Source organism: Pan troglodytes, chromosome 15 (assembly GCF_028858775.2).
Source record: "Pan troglodytes isolate AG18354 chromosome 15, NHGRI_mPanTro3-v2.0_pri, whole genome shotgun sequence".
Classification (NCBI taxonomy): domain Eukaryota; kingdom Metazoa; phylum Chordata; class Mammalia; order Primates; family Hominidae; genus Pan; species Pan troglodytes.
In genome coordinates, this window is record NC_072413.2 from 63,353,242 (window position 1) to 63,367,336 (window position 14,095).

Consider the following 14,095-nt stretch of genomic DNA (forward strand, 5'->3'; position numbering starts at 1 on the left):
AATAAATTGTCAGTTAATCACTTTTATGCAATAATAAAAGGTGCATAAAATGTTACTGCTGCTTCCTGCTCAGGCCCCCTCCCCAGCATGGAGTGTTATTGAGATACATTTCATTCAGATAAGTTGGCAGTTTTATCAGAGCATAGAGGACACCCTGACAATTATCCTACATGCTGCAGCAGACAATATGAAAAGCTTCTAGGTCCAAACTCCCTCTGGCTCCCTAGAGTATATTTTACAAAGGGTGCAGCTTTGATGGAACTGGAGAGTTTGGTCACCAGGTTATTTGATTGTAGGAAAAGTCCATATTCTGCTCCAGGACTTAGAGACTAAGGTCAGTAAATGGGGAGATAAGTGATTAACAAATGTGATATTCTTGCCTGGTGGTAAAAATAAAAAAAATTAAAAAAAACCCAAATGTGATAAAATGGGCATTCTGTGTTAAATCAAAGCTGCATGGGTTTTAAAATCAGGTTTATGTAATAATATTTTGGAATTCTTTCCAATTGTAGTGAGATCAGAGTGTTCATGGAAAGTCACCATCCACAGACATTGGAAAAATAGTCATTCCCAATTTCTGCTATGTGATCCCGGTATGGCCTTGCTGATTTGTTTGCTTTCTAATTCCTTGGTTTAAGTGGAAAGGAGGATCCTCTTTACAGTGTTACTGTGCAGAGTAGTAATTGTCAACCTCGATCTTGTAAAAAGCAAGAATCTTTCTGAGGATGTTGCAAACTCTCAAGAGGTTTGAATCTAGCCCGGTATGCCCCTCCCACCGAGTGCATGACATCAGGAGAACCAGTTGTGAGATTAAACAATGATAGGGTGATGCAACTTCAAAGAAGTTGGAAATTTTCGATATAATACGGTTATAAAGCTACAGGTTATAAGAATAAGTGACTTGAATTTATGGTGAGTCATATGACAATCTCAGCACTTCACTTGGTGGCTGTTTCCAAAGGAGGGAGAAGGAAAAGACAGAGAAGAGATGAGGGGCGGAGGGAGAGCTGCCTCAGTTGTGACAGTTCTACCAGACCATAAATTAAGCTAATTATTAGTATCAGCTGTTACTTATTATTTAACTCAGTAGTGCTGCACTGTAATTCTACAACTCTTAACTTGGCAAACATGTTGTAATGGAGCCAGCTGTATGAAAGAGTCTATATAAAATTAACTTTACTATTCTTGTTATTATAGTTTAGGAGTCACCCTACCAAGTGGGTATGATGATGAAGGTGAGCTGCTAAGAAAGAGGTTGAGAGACAGCTGATGTTTGTTTCAAGCAAATCTTCTTTAACCCGAGGCACCAGGAGCAGAGGGCCAGTGGGTAAAAAGGTTAAGTAGGATGGAATCTACAATAAAGCCAAATGTGTGGGTTCTATTGCTGATCTTGTCATTATTTTGGATTTTTGGAGTGGAGATGAAATGAAAATGTTTGTTTTGTATCTACCTGCCCAGGATGTAAGTAAGAGGGAAGAACAAGACTCTAGGAGAGAAATAGAGGCTCCCCTAAAAAAACACCTTAAGTAAATGTCAGGTGATGTCACCCATAAAGTCTTCCAGCCATAATAATTTCACCTGAAAGTTATTTATTTTGGAAACAGACAGAAAGCCCTGTCTGTTTCACATTAAAGTTTCACATTAATACTCCCTCATTTTCCGATGTTAGAATACTTCCAGGACTATAGGTGAAATAAGTCTACTAGAAGATTAGCCAAACATCTGTTTGTCTACATAGTGACCCTTACAGCATCAAAATTTTCTTTGACTCTTCCATGTAAAGAATTATGAAAAATATAGTAATACTTCTAAGAAGGTTTTTTTTTTTTTTTTTTTTTTTTTGAGATGGAGTTTCACTCTTATTGCCCAGGCTGGAGTGCAGTGGCACGATCTCAGCTCACTGCAACCTCCGCCTCCTGGGTTCAAGCAATTCTCCTGTCTCAGCCTCCCTAGTAGCTGGGATTACAGGCACATTCCACCATGCCTGGCTAATTTTTGTATTTTTAGTAGAGATGGGATTTCATCATATTGGTCAGGCTGGTCTCGAACTCCTAATCTCAGGTGATCTGCCTGCCTCGGCCTCCCAGAGTGCTGGAATTACATGCGTGAGCCACCTCTCTCGGCCAACACAAGAAGCTTTTTAAACAAATAAAAATAACATGCAGAAATACAAGAAAGCAGCATCATATAAGCAAGGTTCAAACATTCAATAAATATCTAGTGAGTGGCCAGGTGTGGTGGCTCATGCCTGTAATCCCAGCACTTTGGGGGGGCTGAGGCGAGCAGATCACTTGAGGTCAGGAGTTTGAGACCAGCCTGGCCAACATGGTGAAACCCTGTCTCTACTAAAAATAGAAAAAACTAGCTGGGCATGGTGGTGCACGCCGTGGTCCCAGCTACTCAGGAGGCTGAGGCAGGAGAATCGCTTGATCCTGGGAGGCGGAGGTTGCAATGAGCCGAGATGGCGCCACTGCACTCCAGCCTGGGCAACAGAGGGAGACTCTGTCTCAAAACAAAAAACAAAAAAACATAGTGAGTACTAATTACCTTATGTGCTTGGAGCTGAAATTGTAGTGGGTGAGTGATGCAAACCAGGATCCAGTCTCCACAGCACTGCATGCCGTTCTGGGTTCAAGAAAAGGGGGCCTGATTATTTTGAGTCTGTTTTTTGTAAGTGAGTGTCTTACTCCGTTTGTGCTGCTATAACAGGATACCATGGACTGAGTAATGTATAAACAATCGAAATTTATTTCTCATAGTTGTAGGGGCTGGGAAGTCCAAGATCAAGGTTCTGGCATTTGATACCTGGTGAGGGCCATCTTGCTGGGCATCCTCACATGGCAGGAGGGGCGAACACTGGGTCCTCACCTGGAAGAAGGCAAAAGGGCAAAAAGGGCCTTAGCTAGTTCCCTAGCCCTTTTATAAGGCACTAATCTATTCAGGAGGGCTCTGCCCTCGTGACTGAATCACTTCCCCAAAGGCCCCACCTCTTAATACCAGCACAATAGGGATTAAGTTTTAACAGGAATTTTGGAGGAGACACATTGTAGTAGTCCATTTTTGCGCTGCTGATAAAGACATACACGAGACTGGGAAGAAAAAGAGGTTTAATTGGACTTACATTTCCACATGGCTGGGGAGGCCTCAGAATCATGGCAGGAGGTGAAAGGCACTTCTTACATGGCAGTGGCAAGAGAAAAATGAGGAAGGAGCAAAAGCAGAAACCCATCAGATCTCATGAGACTTATTCACTATTACTAGAATAGCATGGGAAAGACAAGCCCCCATGATTCAATTACCTCCCCCGGGTCCCTCCCACAACACATGGGAATTCTGGGAGATACAATTCAAGTTGAGATTGGGTGGGGACACAGCCAAACTGTATCACACATTAAAACCATAGTAGAAGGTTAGACAAAAATAATAAATGGATAGGGATAGAATAATGTAGTATTTTAGAGGCATGGTTCAGCAGCCTGTGGCAAGGGGTCCAACAGCAGCTTTGGAAACAATTTCTAGTGGTTCAATATTCAAGCTGTGGAGAGCCAAGTAGGGATGCTACCCTGATTTTATCCCAACCTCTCCCAGCCTTCTGCAACCTCATCCCCAACTTTACTCCCACTTGAAGGGTCATCCCTCCAAGGCTCTTTCAGGCAGGCTGGTCATGTTTCTTGCCTTTTCTTGCAGCTACCCCCAATCCCAACTTGGTTCACTTGGATGTCAATGAAGGAAATCCTTGGCAGCTACTTCTGAATGTATTGATCCCAATTTTGGAAAGTGTTTCGCAGAGAAAGGGACAGTCAATGTCACAAGTTTCCCATTTAGAGGTTCCCATTTACCATCTGGAAAATTAGAAGTCTTCTAGCTTGCTGGTCTGGTTGCCTGTACCACATGGCAAAGATAATAATAGGAGGGTCAGGCAGTGCAGGATGGCTCAACCTCAGCTGCCATCCACTGAGCCTCCACAATTGCCTAGGCATTGTAGAAAGAGGTGGCACAGTCCTAGCCCTTGATAGATTTGGAATCTAAAGTTACATTTTTTTACATTTAAAAGAAGAACTTAAAAATATGCAGGTTAAATCCACTTCCTAAATATTTATTGATTGCCATTAACTTGGACCATTTAACACTATCTTTTTGAAGCCCCATCTCCCTTTGCTCTCACTAATGGAGTGTTCTCAATAATAGGCTTTTTCTCTTTCTTAAATGATCTTCTACAGCTCTTTCCTTTAAACTAAACTAAAGGAATATTATCATAACTGAAATATTTTCCTATTCAGCTAGAAATGAGCATTTAACTTAAAACAAATTGCAGGCCAGGCTTTAAAGGGCCATTAATTAGTAATGGTACCAGAGGAGCAAGGTGACTAGATGGCTGAAATTGGACAAAGTGGACCTAATTTTTGCTTCTTATTCCATCTGACAACATTTGTCCTTGAAAAGCACATTTAATTATTGAATGAGGTAATGTGGTAAAATTTCAGTATGGTGCCTGGCACATGGAAAGCGTCAGTAACTATTCCGGGCCTCTTGACCCTTTGCCTTCTACCTTCTTTGCTCTCAGCAGTCATTCATACCTTCCATCTCATAATGAAAATAATGGCTTGAGCTCACTCAACTTTCCTCAACTTAAAGCTTATCTTTTTGGTATTCCTTTCCCAGGCTGACTACTACACTGATAATTTTGATGCCACCCACCCCAGGCTGCTCCAGGGCCATGTTCTTCCAATAACTTCTTCTCTACTGTGTATCTTCGTTCTCTCTTCTTTATCTCCTTACCCATAGTCAACTCATATGCTCTAAATTAAAATCCAGCAACACTTTCTCTCTACCTTTTTAATTGTAAGTTACTGGCTGTTTTCTCCTATCTATTGCACGAAACTTCTTGAAAGAGTAGTCTACACTCTCTCCCTCCAGGTCCTCATCTAAAATCTACCCCTTGCCTATTGCAACTTGGCTTCTGCAAGTACTAAAACTGTGTTCCCAGAGATCTGTAATGACCTCCTATTTACCAAAGCTAGAGGCCTCTTCCCATTCTTCTTTCACCTCTCCGTGGCATGTGATGTGCTTGTCTACTCCTTTGATGAAATTCTCTTTGCTGCTTTTATCTGCTGTTCTTTAGCATCTGTGCTCTTTATCACCTCTCTGTCAGTACCTTAAATGTTTGTGTTCTCAAATGTCCACCCTTAGCTGCTTCTGTTTTGCTCTGGATTAGTGCTTCTCAATCTGGATGCCTCTAAGAATTATCTAGGGAGCTCTTTGAAAACCCAGATGAAATCCCATTAAATTTGGGTAAATATCTACTGATTTTTCTTTATTTTTGAGACAGAGTCTCGCTCTATCACCCAGGCTGGAGTGCAGTGGCGTGATCTCGGCTCACTGAAACCTTCGCCTCCCGAGTTCAAGTGATTCTCATGCCTCAGCCTCCGAGTAGCTGGGACTATAGGCACACACCACCAGGCCTCGCTAATTTTTTAAAATGTTTTTAGTAGAGTTGGGATTTCACCACCTTGGCCAGGCTGGTCTTGAACTCCTGACCTTGGGTGATCTGCCCGCCTGGACCTCCCAAAGTGCTGGGATTACAGGAGTGAGTCACCGCGCTCGGCCAGTTACATCTGATTTCTAGCTTCACCCAGAAATTCTGTTTAATTGATCTGGGGTTGGGCCCTGACATCTCTTTTTTATAACACTTCTCAGTGCAGCTAGGAATGAGAACCACAGCTCTAGAATAGCTGCTTTTGTCCTTAGTTCTTGCCTCATTCCTGATACGTAGACTCTATTGTCTAGCTCTTTGCTGAGCATCTCAGTCTAAATGCTCTGTAGTATCTCACTTTCTATGTGGTCCAGATCAAATTCATTATGCCCCAAATCTTTTTTTTTTGCCCCAATTCTAAGAACTTCTTCTGTGTTATAGGGTCACCATTTTCTCATGCTGCCAAGCTGGAGACCTGGAAGTCATCTTTAAAAATCCCTTCTGCTTTGCCCTTTCTCTTACTTAGTTGCCATATCCTATAGATTTTATTGCAGACCCTTTTGAAATCCATTCTCCCTACCACCAACCAATGCCCCATTTTAGAATCTTATTGCAATCACTTCTTTTTTTTTTTTTTTTTCCCAAGGCAGAAGAATTTTTCTCAGTACAGAACAAAATAAAAAGTCTCCCATGTCTACCTCTTTCTACACAGACACGGCAACCATCCGATTTCTCAATCTTTTCCCCACCTTTCCCCCCTTTCTATTCCACAAAACCGCCATTGTCATCATGGCCCGTTCTCAATGAGCTGTTGGGTACACCTCCCAGACGGGGCGGCTGGCCGGGCAGAGGGGCTCCTCACTTCCCAGTAGGGGCGGCCGGGCAGAGGCGCCCCTCACCTCCTGGACAGGGCGGCTGGCCAGGCGGGGGGCTGACCCCCCCACCTCCCTCCCGGACGGGGTGGCTGGCCGGGCGGGGGGCTGACCCCCCCACCTCCCTCCCGGATGGGGCGGCTGGCCTGGCGGGGGCTGACCCCCACCTCCCTCCCAGACGGGGTGGCTGCCAGGCGGAGACGCTCCTCACTTCCCAGACGGGGTGGCGGCCGGGCAGAGGCTGCAATCTCGGCACTTTGGGAGGCCAAGGCAGGCAGCTGGGAGGTGGAGGTTGTAGTGAGCCGAGATCATGCCACTGCACTCCAGCCTGGGCACCATTGAGCACTGAGTGAACCAGACTCCGTCTGTAATCCCGGCACCTCGGGAGGCCGAGGCTGGTGGATCAGTCGCGGTTAGGAGCTGGAGACCAGCCCGGCCAACACAGCGAAACCCTGTCTCCACCAAAAAAATACGAAAAACAGTCAGGCGTGGGGGCGCGCGCCTGCAATCGCAGGCACTCGGCAGGCTGAGGCAGGAGAATCAGGCAGGGAGGTTGCAGTGAGCCGAGATGGCAGCAGTACAGTCCAGCTTCGGCTCGGCATCAGAGGGAGACGGTGGAAAGAGGGGAGAGGGGAGAGGGGAGGGGGAGGGGGAGGGGGAGAGGGAGAGCTGCAATCACTTCTTACCTGGCCTCCCTGCCTTCAGGCTCTTTCCTATTCATTCCATCTTACACATGCTAGTAGAGAGATCTTTCTGGAACACAGTTCTGTTGATACGTACTCAATAACCACCATTGGATTTTTTTTTCTTTTTCTTTTTCTTTTCTTTTCTTTTTTTTTTTTTTTTGAGACAAAGTCTTGCTCTGTTGCCCAGGCTGGAGTGCAGTGGCATGATCTTGGCTCACCGCAATCGCCGCCTCCGAGGTTCAAGCGATTCTCCTGCCTCAGCCTCTCACATGGCTGAAACTACAGGCATGTGCCACCACACTCAGCTAATTTTTATATTTTTAGTAGAGATGGGGTTTCACCATGTTGGCCAGGCTGGTGAACTCCTGACCTTGTGATCCGCCTGCCTTGGCCTCCCAAACTGCTGGGATTACAGGCGTGAGCCACTGCGCCTGGCCCCATTGGATTTCTTTTACCCAAGAATAAAATACAGATTCCATAGTAAGGCCCTCATTATCTGGCCCCAATTCTCTAAAACCATTCCTAGATTCCCATCTCCATGATGTTACCTAAATTGCAGTTGTGTTTCCCCAATCATGAGTTCCTTCTTGTCTTTGCATATACTATTCTCTTTGATTAGGACTGGTTTCAACTCAGATGGTTCAAATGAAGGGATAATTTACAGAGATACAGTCAGGGTAAAGGGAAATCACAAGAGTGGTTGAGGTAACCAAAGACTACCAAAGTGGGAACCTCTTATCTTCCCTAGGCCCAAAGGTCCCATGGGATGAAACACTGCCATCATAGCTCAGTGCAAGTTGGAGCCATGGGAAAGGGGCCATCAGTAGGAAATGCAGGCAGAGAGGGTGGCAGCCACTGCAAGAATCACAGTGTGGAAGCAGAATGGGCACAGTGAAGAAATATCCCAACTTCTCTGTCCTCCTGCCCTCTGATCTCCAGCCAGTGTCTTTCACTGGCCAAACTCAACCAGAAGCCAATGAACCACCAAGGATAGTCAGTTAAGGCAGGATACTAGTTAGGAAGCAGGGCAGTGAGAGGTGGGGAATAGATGGTGGTGCAATTAATGGTGGAGAAATTAAATGGATAATAACTACAAAATTCTCTTCTTAAAATTAAATGAAATTTATTAATTTTGAGATAGGGTCTTGCTCTGTCACCCAGGGTGGAGTGCAGTGGTGTGATCATAGCTCACAACAGCCTCCATCTCCTGGGCTCAAGTGATCCTCCTGCTTCAGCCTCCCAAGCAGTGGGACTACAGGCATGCACCACCATGCCTGACTAAAATTCTTTTGTATATAGTAAAATTCCTTTTCTCTTCTAGGACACAGTTCAAATGTCACCTTTTATGTAAAGTCTTCCACCATTTTTGTCACCCCAAGATCCAGTTATTTCAATTCTCTATGTTACTTTAGCTGTTGCAATGCCTTCATTATTGAAGCTATCAGTCAGATTTATGATACAATTATTTATGAGATCTGCATCCATCTCTTGTATAATATTTTGTGATTTTGAATGAAAGGGATAGTGCTTCATTTGGTTCAGTGTCTTGCAGGTAACAGGCACTCAACTGTTGGGTGCATTTAAATGCATTTTCATGTTATCACCTTCTCAGCCTCTGTCGGGAAGATTTGTATATACTTGTAAACCATTGTCCTCACATTTTAAAATATTTCTAATTTTCATATGAGTTTGTTTCTTGGTTCTACTTCCACTTCTTGCTGGACTTTTCCCTTCTCTTTACCTACATTTCTTAGGTTAGATACTTTTTTTTTTTTTTTTTGAGACAGAGTTTCGCTCTTGTTGCCCAGGCTGGAGTGCAATGGCATGATCTCAGCTCACCGCAACCTCCACTGCCCGGGTTCAAGCAATTCTCCTGCCTCAGCCTCCCGAGTAGCTGGGATTACAGGCATGTGCCACCATGCCTGGCTAACTTTTTTTTTTATGTATTTTTAGTAGAGACGGGATTTCTTTATGTTGGTTGGGCTGGTCTCGAACTCCTGACCTCAGGTGATGCACCTGCCTCGGTCTCCCAAAGTGCTGAGATTACAGGCATGAGCCACCGTGCCCGGCCTTAGGTTAGATTCTTAACTGCAGCTCCTTAACAGTTTGTTGGGAATAAGCCCTCACTGATCCTGGCAAGGGTCTAAAAATCACTAGCTTTTTCCATATCCAAAGTGTTGCATATAAAAAAACTTTTCTTTAATTTTTGTGTGCACTATGCTTAAAAATGAAGTCACAGAAACCAATTTTTATTCTCCCTTAAACTCTGAACTCTTCTGAATAGAAGTTATGCTTGGCTTAACATGTTTTGCATATAGAAAAGGCTGTGAAATGCTCCTATTCTTTATAAATACCAACACCAAATGCAGACAACATATTTTTACTATGCAAACACTATTGTACATTAATGGTTTTGACTCACATTTGATTGTGGCTTTTAGATTTTTTATATGAAAATGGCTGTTTTCAGGCCCAATGAAAATATTATTTTTACATTTGTCATATTGAAAATGATAAAATAATGGCAGAAGTTATAATTGTCTTAGCAATTATGAGTTTTCACGGCAACTATTGTATTTTTCTTTGTCTTTTTTGTAGAGACAGTGTCTTGCCATGTTGCCCAGGCTGGTCTCAAACTCCTGGGCGCAAACAATCCACTCACCTCAGTCTCCCAAAGTGCTAGGATTACAGGCGTGAGCCACGGCACCCAGCCTATTATATTTCGCATTTTAAGAAGTTCAGTCCAGCCATGGTGGCTCATGCCTGTAATCCCAGCACTTTGGGAGGCCGAGGCGGGTAGATCACCTGAGGTCAGGAGTTTGAGACCAGCCTGGCCAACGTGGTGAAACCCCGTCTCTACTAAAAATACAAAAATTAGCTGGGCGTGGTGGCATGTGCCTGTAATCCCAGCTACTTGGGAGGCTGAGGTGGGAGAATCGCTTGAGCCCAGGAGGCGGAGGTTGCAGTGAGCAGAGATTGCGCCCTTGCACTCCCGCCTGGGTGACAGAGTAAGACTCCATCTAAAAAAAAAAAAGAAGTTCAGTGGTGCGTGCCTGTAGTCCCAGCTACTCAGGAGGCTATGGCAGGAGAATTTCTTGAACCCAGGAAGTGGAACTTGCAGTGAGTCGAGATGGTGCCATTGCACTCCAGCCCAGGTGGATGGCTTGAGCATAGGCATTTGAGACCAGCCTGGGAAACATGGTGAAACTCTGTTTCTGCAAAAAAATTAGCTGGGCATGGTGGTGTGCGCCTATAGTTTTAGCTACTCGGGAGGCTGAGGTGGGAGGATCTCTGAGCCCAGGAAGGCAGAGGCTGCAGTTAGCTGCGATTGCGCCACTACCCTCCAGCCTGGGCCACAGAGTGAGACCTCGTCTCAAAAAAAAAAAAGAAAGGGAAGTTCAACTTGGGTCTTTGTTTTTTAATATCTTTTCTTAACATGCTCATGCCTTCCTCTACTTTCTGGAACATATGGAACATAGTTATGATTGCTGTTTCAGTGTCTTTGTCTACCAATTTTATTTATTACCTGTATCATATCTGGATATGTTTCTATTGATTAATTTATTTTTTTCCTCATTATGGATTATATTTTTCTGATTCTTTATATGCCTGGTAATTTTTTCTTGTATTCCAGTATTGTGAATTTCACATTGTTGGATGCTGAATTTTTGTTTATTTGTGTTTGTCTTCCTTTAATTTTTTTTTTTTTTTTTTTTTTTTTTTTTGAGACAGAGTCTTACTCTGTTGCCCAGGCTGGAGTGCAGTGGTGCGATCTCAGCTTACTGCAACCTCTGCCTCCTGGGTTCAAGTGATTCTCCCGCCTCAGCCTCCCTAGTAGCTGGGATTACAGGCACCTACCATCATGCCCGGCTAATTTTTGTATTTTTAGTAGAGACAGGGTTTCACCATGTTGGTCAGGCTGGTCTTGAACTTCTGACCTAAGGTGATCCGCCTGCCTTGGCCTTCCAAAGTGCTGGGATCACAGACATGAGCCACCATGCCCGGCTAAATATTTTTGAGTTAAATATTTAAATATCCTTTAAGTATTTTGACACTTAAATTTAAGTGACTTGGAAACAGTTTGAGCCTTCTGAGGCTTGCATGTAAACTTTGATAGGCAAGTGCAGAGTAACTTTTAGTCTAAGGCTAATTTGGCCTCACCTTTCTGAATCCTCAACCTGATGCTCCACATATTGCCAAGTTTTTCCATTCGGGGAATGTGAGCTATTTCCATTCCTGTGTGATTGCCAGTAACCTTGCTCCATTCAGGTGTCTCTTTCCCTGGTCAAAGGTAGTTTCCTCACACATGTGTGCTGACAGATACTCAGCTGAAGACTCAAGAGGAAGCCCCTGCACAACTCTAGAACTAGCTCTTTTTGTGCAGCTCTCTCCTATCTGGTAATCTACCCTACGAATTCAAAATGGTAACAGGCACAGTTATCAACAGTTGTTGAGTGCCTGTAAATTCAGGACTCCGCCTCTCTGAATTCTCAACTTCATCTGTTCAATTCAGAATATCTGTCAGGCTTTGTTGGGGTTTCTCTTGCCTGTGCTGTAGCCTGGAATCTTTCCAGGCAGTGAGCTGGGGCAATTATAGGTTCACCTGATTTGTTTTTCTTCTTTCAAAGATCATCGTCTCATGTTGCATGTTGTCCAACATCTGAAAACTGTTTTGTATATTTTATCTCATTTTCAGTTGCTTAAGGTACACAGTAAATCAGGCCCATGTTATTCCATCATGACCACAAGTAGAAGTCGCAGTTTTGGTTTTTAAATAGGGGATGAGGAGGTGTGTTTAACCAATTTTGTGTCAGAAAAAGAAGCCGGAGTATGATCATGGCCCAGTTATTTATCTTCTTCTTAGCCTTACTGTCTTTATTTATAAGATGAAGAGGTTGGTCTATATGATTATAAAGTTCTTCTCTGCCTCTTAAATTCTGTGATTTTATAAGTAAGCACAGGAGTATCTTTATAGAGAAATTGTTGTATCTTCCCAAAGTGATAAAGTTTCAGCAGTATGGAACTCCCATTTTGCCATAGTCGAGCAAATTTAGGAGGGAAGATTTGCGTTTTAATAGATAAAGAAGGAGTCTTTAGTTAAAAACTTGAAATGGACAATACCAATCCTACAGTACACACATGAAAAGTGACCAAATAATCTGAAGATGAGGAAATATATAGGAATATTCTTTGTTGCATTATTGGGCCTAAGTTAACTGTATTAGATATGTAGTAAGTGTTCAGTGCATATCTGTTGACTATCTTAGTGGCACATGGATCCATTTACCTAATAAGGAAAACTAATTGAAAAAGCTTCCACTATAGCAAAAGTAAAAATTTATCAATATCGGCCGGGCATGGTGGCTCACGCCTGTAATCCTAGCGCTTTGGCAGGCCAAGGCGGGCAGATTGCCTGAGCTCAGGAGTTCAAGACTAGCCTGGGCAACATAGTGAAACCCCGTCTCTGCTAAAATACAAAAAATTAGCCGGGCGTGATGGCGTGCACCTGTAATCCCAGCTACTCAGGAGGCTGAGGCAGGAGAATTGCTTGAACCCAGGAGGCGGAGGTTGCAGGGAGCTGAGATCGCGCCACTGCACTCCAGCCTGGGTGACAGAGTGAGATTCCATCTCCAAAAAAAAATAATAATAATAATAATAATAATCCATCAATATCAGATTTGCTAGTGGTACATCCACATAATGGAATATTGTGCAGCAAACACAGTGCAGCTGAGTGGTATGCATTAATATGGAATAGTTTCAAAGAAAAATTGTGAAATTTTTTAAAATATAAAAACAAGATCACTATATTTTATATATATAAATGAATATATTAAAAATATAAATGTATATATGCATATATAAATGAATACATACATATTTATATATTTGAGACAGGGGCTTACTCTGTCACCCAGGCTGGAGTGCAGTGGCATGATCCTAGCTCACTGTAGCCTTGGACTTAAGTGATCCTCCTTCCTTGGTCTCCCAAAGTGCTGGGATTACAGGTGCAAGACACTGTACCTGACATACTATATATATACATATATATATAAAATATTATTTTTTATTTTTATTTTTTGTTTTCTTTTTGAGACAAGGTCTCATTCTGTCACCCAGGCTGAAGTGCAGTGGTGTGTGTGATCGTGGCTTCCTGCAGCCTAAACCTCCCTGGGCTCAAGCGATCCTCCCACCTCAGCCTCCCAAGTAGCTGGGACCACAAGAGTGTGCCACCACACCCTGATATTTTTTTTTTTTTGAGTCAGAGTCTCACTCAGTTGCCCAGGCTGGGGTGCCTCAGCCTCCCAAGTAGCTGGGATTACAGGCACTTGCCAACAAGCCCGGCTAATTTTTCGTATTTTTAGTAGAGACTGGGTTTCACCATATTGGCCAGGCTGGTCTTGAACTCCTGACCTCAATTGATCCACCTACCTCAGCCTCCCAAAGTGCTAGGATGACAGGCTTGAGCCACTGTGCCCAGCCCTGGCTAATTTTTGTATTTTTAGTAGAGGTGGGGTTTTTGCCTTATTGCCTAGGCTTGTCTCGAAATCCTGAGCTCATGTGATCTGCCCGCCTCAGCCTTCCAAAGTGCCGGGATTACAGGTGTGAGCTACCATGCCCAGCCATGGCATACTGTATACAGTTTTGTTCTCTTTAATTTATATAATAATTTTATAATAAAAAAGATTTAAAAAGGAAAAAGCAACATGCATAATAGTATATATATACTATATATAAAAATATGTTTAAAGGCAATATATAAGTACATTTGGGAGGCTGAGGTGGGCAGATCATGAGGTCAGGAGATCGAGACCATCCTGGCCAACATGGTGAAACCCCGTCTCTACTAAAAATACAAAAATTAGCTGGGCCTGTTGGTACACGCTTGTAATCCCAGCTACTTGGGAGGCTGAGGTGGGAGGATCGCTTGAGCCCAGGGAGGTTTAGGCTGCAGGAAGCCACGATCACACACACCACTGCACTTCAGCCTGGGTGACAGAATGAGACCCTGTCTCAAAAAGAAAATAAAAAATAAAAATTAAAAATAATATTTATATATATAT

The 14,095-nt window shown here is 43.4% G+C and overlaps 1 protein-coding gene across 8 annotated transcripts in view; it reads left to right on the forward strand.

The window, feature by feature from the left end:
* The window catches only part of FUT8 (fucosyltransferase 8), a 450,735-nt gene that overhangs the window by 89,409 nt on the left and 347,231 nt on the right, over positions 1–14,095 (forward strand). The gene's annotated exons all lie outside the window — the stretch shown is intronic.